This window comes from Lynx rufus, unplaced genomic scaffold, assembly GCF_022079265.1.
Source record: "Lynx rufus isolate CCGP_SWC_20201006 ecotype Redwood Valley unplaced genomic scaffold, mLynRuf1.p SCAF_8, whole genome shotgun sequence".
Lineage (NCBI taxonomy): Eukaryota > Metazoa > Chordata > Mammalia > Carnivora > Felidae > Lynx > Lynx rufus.
In genome coordinates, this window is record NW_025814896.1 from 65,556,580 (window position 1) to 65,564,751 (window position 8,172).

At 40.1% G+C, this 8,172-nt stretch overlaps 1 pseudogene; it reads right to left on the bottom strand.

Annotated features, from left to right (window-relative positions):
- Positions 1 to 7,126: 7,126 nt before the first annotated feature.
- On the bottom strand, positions 7,127 to 7,594 carry LOC124503902 (60S ribosomal protein L23a-like; annotated as a pseudogene).
- Between the last annotated feature and the right edge of the window lie 578 nt (positions 7,595 to 8,172).

The following is an 8,172-nucleotide window of genomic DNA, read 5'->3' on the forward strand; positions in this document are numbered from 1 at the left end:
CTCCATTCTACAATATACCAGAATTCAGAACATTCCCATACAGACCGCCATGCACCAATTCTCACTCCACACTTTAACAGAAATGTGTTTAAAATAGGGGTAGACACACCCATGGCAATCTCATAAAATTCTGAGTAACCATTAAAGAAACAAATATTGTTCTTTCCTGAAACAAATATGTCCAAATTCCCCTTTATTAGGCACCCTGGAAACAATGTTACCATTGAATGATGAGTAAGATGTAAACTTATCCTCTGACAAGTAGAAAAATATGAATTTGAAAAGGGAGGTGGGGAAGGAGAATATGCTTGAGCATGTAGGCCAATTTCAGACTGGTTCTAGAAAGAGTATATATAGAAGCTAAGGACCTAGAAATTTTTTCAAAACTGCCTATGCCAGGTATACTCCCAAGGGTATACATATTCCAGTTTAAAGGCTGATGTTTCTAGGAGCTGTTTCTCCATCTCCACTCCTCCCAAGTTCCCGTCTTCATATCACAGGACTCATTCAATTAACCAAAATTCCATCCATTTCCCTGCTTTTAAATATCTGTATCACCTACTTATTAACAATCCTAATACCTCCAACCCAAATCTTGCCTAAGATTCAGATTTACATAATAAATTATTCATATTGCCTAAGAAACTATGTAGATGCCTCATACTTACCTAAAATGTAACATACCCACAATGAAATCTTGATAACCATTTCTTGTCTTAAAACCCCTTCCTACCAGTCTTTTCCATCTCAGTAAATGGCACCATCATCCATCTAAATAGGTGGCTAAGCTAGAACCTTGGAAAAATTTTAATAGCTTCACTGAGCTATAAATGACATACAATAAATTATACATGCTTAAAGTGTACAAACATGGTAAGTTTTGGAATATGTATACACATCTCCACAACCAAGATAATACATCTATCATCCTCCAAAGTTTCATTTGCTAAGCTAAAGCCTTGCAAATCTTTTTTTCCTGTCATCTCCCAGTCTACTAATAAGCAACATAAATTCTTCCTCCAAAATACAGCTTACATTTCTATGATCTCTTTAGTCCCCATATCTCTTATCTAGACTATAATAACCTCTTAACTGACTTCCCTGCTTCCACTCTTGCCTCTACTACCCATTCTCCACATATGAACCCAAAAGATCATTTAGGAAATGCTTAAAAACCATTCCCACTTCCCACTCCATCCTCCACTTAGAATCAAATCATATTTTTACCAGGACCTTCTAAAATGCCCTACAGGACTGCCCCCTGCCTGTCTTTCTAACCACATTTACCATTTGTTGCAGCTCTTCAGCCAGTTACAACATTCTTTCAGTCCCTGAATGAACCACGATTCTTTGCCATCTCAGGTTCACTCTGTCTGGAACACTATTCCCGATGCTTTATCAATGGACTAGCTCTTTCTCATTTCTTACAGCTCAGCATTTTAGGCCTAAAATGGGTTTCCAAAATATAGTATTATTATAGGACCCTATTTATTTCCTTTATACAGTACTATATAACATAATCTAGAATTATCCTTGTTTATTGTCTGCATCCCCCATGTTTACTTCATGGCAGTAAACACCATGAAGGAAGAAACCACATTTGCCTTTTTCTGCATAACACAGAGCTTAGCACTTAATAGCTACCCTATAACATACATGTATTAAATGAACATAAGAATATATACAAAATGGTCTCTATAAAGGAATATACATTTTTCCCCATAACTATTAGGCAATATCACACATGGCACTCATTGTTTTCTTTTTGAAAAAGTGATGGTACAGAAGAACATTCTTATTCTTAGTGGCTTAAGATCTTCCCCTCTCAACGCTGTCTTATCTCTGTGGACACAAGAGCATATTCAAAATCAGTTGCTGTGATGGTCCTAAGGGAGAAGGCACTAAATTAGGGTGAGTGAAAATCGGGAAGGGGGTGTGAAGAAACCTGCACACACATAAATATTACATTAAAAATGGGAAAACCACAATTAGAAATGTTAAGAGCAGAGGGGAACTTTTTAAGACGCAGCTGAAGAAGTTTCCCCAAGGGTACAAACAGAAGTGCTTGGAATGTCGGCAAAGATCCCTACATAATACAAAGTAACAGACCTGTAAAGATCCTAAGAAATCAGACAGTTCTTCCCCACCCCCCTAATGAATAAGAAGCCTGAGATCCAGGAGATGAGATGGTTTACTCAAAGGGAATGTTCTAATTATGTAGGTAGAATCCAAAGCCCCAACAGCAAGACCAGCCTTGTTTCCCATTCCACAAACATTATAGTATAACATGCTAGCGCGGGGGAGGTTTAAGGAAAGTTGCCTAGAGTTCCCATTCATTCCTTTCCTCAAGAGTTATTCAGCGCCTCCAAATGCCAGACACGCTGCTGAGGATGCGGATGATGCCGACAAGGCCATGATCTGATGGTAAAAAGGGTGCTTCCTCCCCCATCTCCGATAACTTGAGGTGTGGACACAAATTAGGTTTGCCTGGGTTTTCCCATGTCTGTCCCTACGTGCTAAGAGCTGCGATTTGACTGAGAAGACGCGCCAGGTGACACGCGGCAGCTAGGAGGGGTTTTCCGGGTGTAGGTTGGAAGATACAGACCGCAGACCGTAATATGTAATGACACTTCTCACTTTAAAAAGGGATGTTATTTCCCAAATGAGCGCTTAAATTTTTTTAAATGGCCCCAAAACTACCGGAGCCCGGGCGCCGGGTTCACGCGAGCCCGTAGGAACACCGCCAAGGCGGACGCTCAGCTCACCTTCCCGCCCGGCGAGTCAGAAGGCCCGGGATTCTGTGTGTGACCGCATCTTCCGGTTCCCGCCGGAAGTTTTTCAAACGCCGGAAGTCCCGCCTCGCTTCTCCCTGACTCGCGGCAGCAGCTCAGACTGCCGGAGCGGGATGGGGCCAAGCTGGACGGAGGCGGGGCTAAGGCGAGGATCCTTCGGGAGCTCTGAGGCGGGGCCCTACCCGGGGTGTGGCGGGAGTGGAAACGAGCACTCTCTCCCCGGATACTGCCAGAAGCGGAGCCCGAGGTGCTGTTAACGCGGACCCACCTCCTTGTTCTTTCTCTTTCTCCTCACCCGGCTTACCCTTTGCATCCTGCTCTTTGAAATTCAGTCAAAAATGTTTCTTTTCATTACATTATTTTTAATTTGCAGTAGAAAAAGGAGAAGCAAGTTATATTCTTTCTAAAGTCAATTTTAAGTGTCGTTAATGAACTTCGCTCAGGGTGTTTTAAGCATACTTTTAGCCTGTTTCATTATTTCCTAGGCCCCGAGATAAGGGTTTTGCTCTAGTCTTATGGAAATACACAAAGTTGGCCTCTTCTGAGAAGCCCTCACACAGCCCTTGAGGTGCATGCTACCTTAATGGAGTTTAACCCTAGAGTCACGTCTGCCTTGCTTCAGTCTCTCAGGCAGCTCGTACTGCCAGGTACACTGATTTGGAAACCGGGTTCTCTTAGAAACTTACTGATAGACTTGGGCAAATCCTTTTATGTCTTTGAACTTGTTTTACCGGCTTCCCTTCCATCCTACCCCTCACCTGGTAAGGTACCCCGTTCCATATTAGAGGTAAAAACTCAATTTACTCAAAGTAAACGCAGGTCCCAGATACCTCACCTTGGGCAAAAATGGGAAAACCCTGATCCATTTCATTTTCAGATTCTTGGAGAGTGCTATGACTTACTTATAAGTCCTAATAACAGTGTCCTAGGCGAGTCTTCCTCTGTATCCCAAATTTCCATTTCCCTTTCCACAAAACACAAAAGTAGCTCCTGCTTTTTGTTTGAATGACTCCAAGGTATCTTGTTTTTTAAATGTTTATGTATATATAAGTATATAATAAATATATATATATATATGTTTATTTTTCAGAGACAGAGAGAAAACGAGCAGGAGAGGGGCAGAAGACTGAGACTTGGGACGAAACCAAGAGTTGGATGCTTAACCGACTGAGCCACCCAGGTGCCCCAAATGTTTATATTTTGAGAGAGAGCCTGAGTAGAGGAGGGGCAGAGAGAGAGGGAGACAGAAGATCCAAAGCAGGCTCTGTACTGACAGCAGTGAGCCGATGTGGGGCTCAAACTCGGCAACCATGAGATCATGACCTGAGCTGAAGTCGGAAGCTTTAACCCCACTGCCATTCCCTAAGCTCCACTTTTTTTTGACTAACCCAAATTAAGAGCTATAAAGGCCTCCCCAGCAATTCTTTCCCTTTACCTTGAATATATTTTCTCAAAATCAGTATTCAGTAAAAAGAAAAAATGACTTGTTTTTTGGTGATGTATTTTTTTGCCAAACACACTAAATTCTAAACTCACAAGAACAGACAACAAAATTAGACGTAAAATTAGGGAATAAAGTCTGTTGTTAGATCAAAACCCTGGATTTGGGGTGCGTGGCTACCTCAGTCAGTAGAGCATGTGACTCTTGATCTCAGGGTCCTAAGTTTGAGCCCCCCATATTTGGCATAGAGTTTACCTGAAAACAAATTTTTTTTAAATCTCTACAGAGAAAACAAACATGGATTTGTTTTAGAAGATTATATAGAGCAGCTTTCCATACTAATGACTCATTTCCATGTGTTTTGAGTACTGAAAGGCCAAGCAAGGTATTGAAATACCTTATGAGTGGGCCTTGCTAACTATAGATTCACCCAAAGTAAACATAAATTTTACTAGATAATGTTTGCTAGGGGAAGAAAATAGGACTCTTTTTCAATTTAGTAAGTCTGTTCATCTGTATCTTAAGATTCTTGGTCAGTAAGGATCAGTTTCTGAGATTTTTCAGAGTTGGTTTGTTTTTTTTTTTTTTTCCTCCTTAATTTGTAGTCTTCTGTTGCCTTTCACAGTGATTCCAGAAGGTTTGGAACTGTCTGCTACAATCACAGTCTGCTCCATAATTTCTAGTTCTGAAAATACTAGAGAACACATTACAGTCCAGAATTATGGGAAGGGAAACCAGGACATAATAATCAACAATAATTTACTATTTACTATTCACCTATTTTTGATGTTGAATTGTGCTATACAGGTTTAAGGTAGGAAGTAAAAACGGTCAAGATAAACCAGTATTTTGCAAAATCTTTTGCCATAATTTCTACCCTGGAGGAATTTACAAATAAGACTGGAGAATATATACAGTCGTAAGAGACAGAGATCCATACAAGACAGTCTGGATTCAAGGGTTAGGTTGTATATCAAAGTAGCCACAGTGGTAAAGTGAGAATGAGTATAAGGATTGGACAGTGGAGTGTTGGATCTTGACTCCTCCATCAGAGATGTTTGCCTTTCAACTGGGGAAGAAAAATGATTAGTAAGTGAAAGTAAATAACCTGTAAGGTTTTAGACATCAGACATCTGGGAAAAATAAAAGCTGGGGTGGTGTCCTCTGAAAGTAATGCAGGTGGCAACCTGCTCCAAAGATAAGTAAGACTGTCCAGAAAACATTTCTCTTGGAATTTTGCAAGACAGCCACTCCCACTAAAAGCTGTCAAGGGAAATTTATAATCACTAAGTATAAACCAGGCCCCACCACAAAGACTGCCTTTTCTCTCCAGGTCCTTGCCCAATCTATTGTTTACTTTTGCACCTTAAGTGCTGAATTTCAAAAAATTCATGACTTTAGCCTGGAATAATCTGGATGCTCACCTGAGACTTATTGCAACAGAGTTTTGGAGTAATGAAACATCTTTTGGAGGCTATTTATTTTATTGCTGCAAAGCATGTAGCTATTCATATGATATTCCTTGGTATGTGATCACTTATATGTTATTATCTGTGTTTTCAAGTCCTTTCCCTATTGTTCTGTCTCCCCAAGGAGACTGTAATAATAGTAATGACTTATATTCATTGATCATCTACCCTATGCCAAGCACTAAATTAAGTTTTTACATGTATGTGTGTATTTAACTCACATAACAGCTCAATGAGATACTGCTATTATCCTGTTTTTATAAATGAGAAGACCAAGGTATGGAGAAGTTAAATAACTCATCCAGAGTCACATCAGCTATTAAATTGCAGATCTGGATTTAAACCTAGTACTCTGAAAGACCTGCATATACCTCCACTCAAAGCAAAGATCTTTCCTTATCTGTTACATTGGCCAGTGCAAGACTGAATCTTTGAGATGCTCAGGAACTGTTGAATCTCTAAATACACTAAATAAAGTACTATTTACCCACCTGGGATACAACAAGGCTCTTCTCTCCCTTGACTTCAAACTAATCAAAGTTCCATGGGAACAAAAATTCTTAATAAAGATGCACTATATTTTGCACCCGCTAAATTGTAAGGTACTTGGCTCTAAGCCTTGGAAATAAGTCTTAGTCATTTTGGTCTCTCCTTCTCTAACTTTTCCCTCCACCCACATAGTGCCCAATAATGCTTGACAAATAATAAGTACTTAATAAAATAATAGACTAATGCGTGGCCCAAAGAATGTGCCTGTAGTAAAAAAAAAATACATCTTTCCTCGCACTATGAAAGTAATCGAAACTTCTTGCCACCAGTGAGTTACCATTTAAAAACTCAAGTGTAGGGGCACCTGGGTGGCTCAGTTGGTTAAGCGTCTGACTTTGGCTCAGGTCATGATCTTGTAGTTAATGGGTTCAAGCCCTGTGTTGGGCTCTGTGCTAACAGCTCAGAGCCTGGGACCTGCTTCTGATTCTGTATCTCCCTCTCTCTCTACCCCTCCCCTGCTCATGCTCTGTCTCTCAAAAATAAGTAAATGTTAAAAAAATAAATAAAAACTCAAGTGTACTTATGGAAGTTCAAACTTTTTATCCCTTAGAGTTAATCACCTGGCAAAAGCAGATGAATGTTTCAGATTAGAGAATGCACAAACTGAAACTAAGCCCTATTTCATGAATTTGCGTATAAGCCTCAACCCTCCACTTTCCTACTTCTAGCAGCTCTCATTCCTCATACTGAAACTCATTGGCTTCAATGAGCTTCTCTCAATAATTCAGCCACGAACTTAGATGTTTCCTGCAAAATATAAATGATTATTAAGCAGAGAGGGGATGGCCTGTGTTTTCCAAATGAGAAAGGGGTTTCTTTTTTCTTTTTTTTTTTTTTATGATGAAAAAATTTAGATTTAGCCAGCTAGACTCAGCTTAGGTGATCCCAATTTTGTTGGCAACATCCAAAGCATCATAGTCAGGAGCCAGTCAAACATATGCTTTCTTTTCTCCATCGGGCCTGATCAGAATGTTGACCTTGGCCATGTCAATGTCGTAGAGCTTCTTCACAGCCTGTTTGATCTGGTGCTTGTTGGCCTTGACATCCGCAATGAACACAAGAGTGTTGTTGTCTATTTTCTTCGTGGCTGAGTCGGTAGTCACGGGGAACTTGATGATGGCATAATGGTCAAGCTTGTTTTTCCTGGGGGCACCCTCTCAAGGCTATTCGGGCTGTCTTCGGAGACGCAGTGTCTTGGATGGTCGGAATGTAGGTGATGTGCGGATTTTCTTTTTTTTATGACTGTGGATGCCTTTCAGCACTGCTTTCTTGGCCTTCAAAGCCTTTGCTTTGGCTTTGGCTTTGGGAGGGGCAGGGGCTTCCTTCTTCGCCTTCGGCGCCATCTTCGTGAAAGGGGAAAAGGGGTTTCTTGTTAAGAGAGCTAGACCAGGCTGGTGAATGGGTTCCCTAACTTGGCCTTTCCTATTACTTTTTCAGTCTGGGAACAGCAGCATAATTCCAAAGGGCTAGTCTAGTCTGAGGACATTGTTCTAGCACAGATAAGTATGTCAGTTTTTTTGTGTAAAAGAAAATAGATTCAATGGATTAAAATCCTGAGTTTTGATAAAATATTGAATGGATCTTGAAGAGCCATCAGTTAAGCCTGAGAAAATTAATTGTAGATTTTTCTAGGAAATGGATATTCAGGCGTGATTCAAAGGAATTAAATACATTTATCTTACATGAAGTAAAATCATAGGACGTACATGTTGAACTAAAATATAATTTCTGTTTTAGCTGAAAACTGAGATTTCCAGTGTTTTGTCCCACTTACTTTTTTTTTTTTTTACAACCCCTCAAGGTATTTTGTAATGAATGCAATTAAAAGCAAAATTAAGACAAAAAAATACCTGAATAATAGATGAAATACTATATCTATTGCAAGGTCCACTGTTCTGCTCATCACCTGACTGGCAAATTC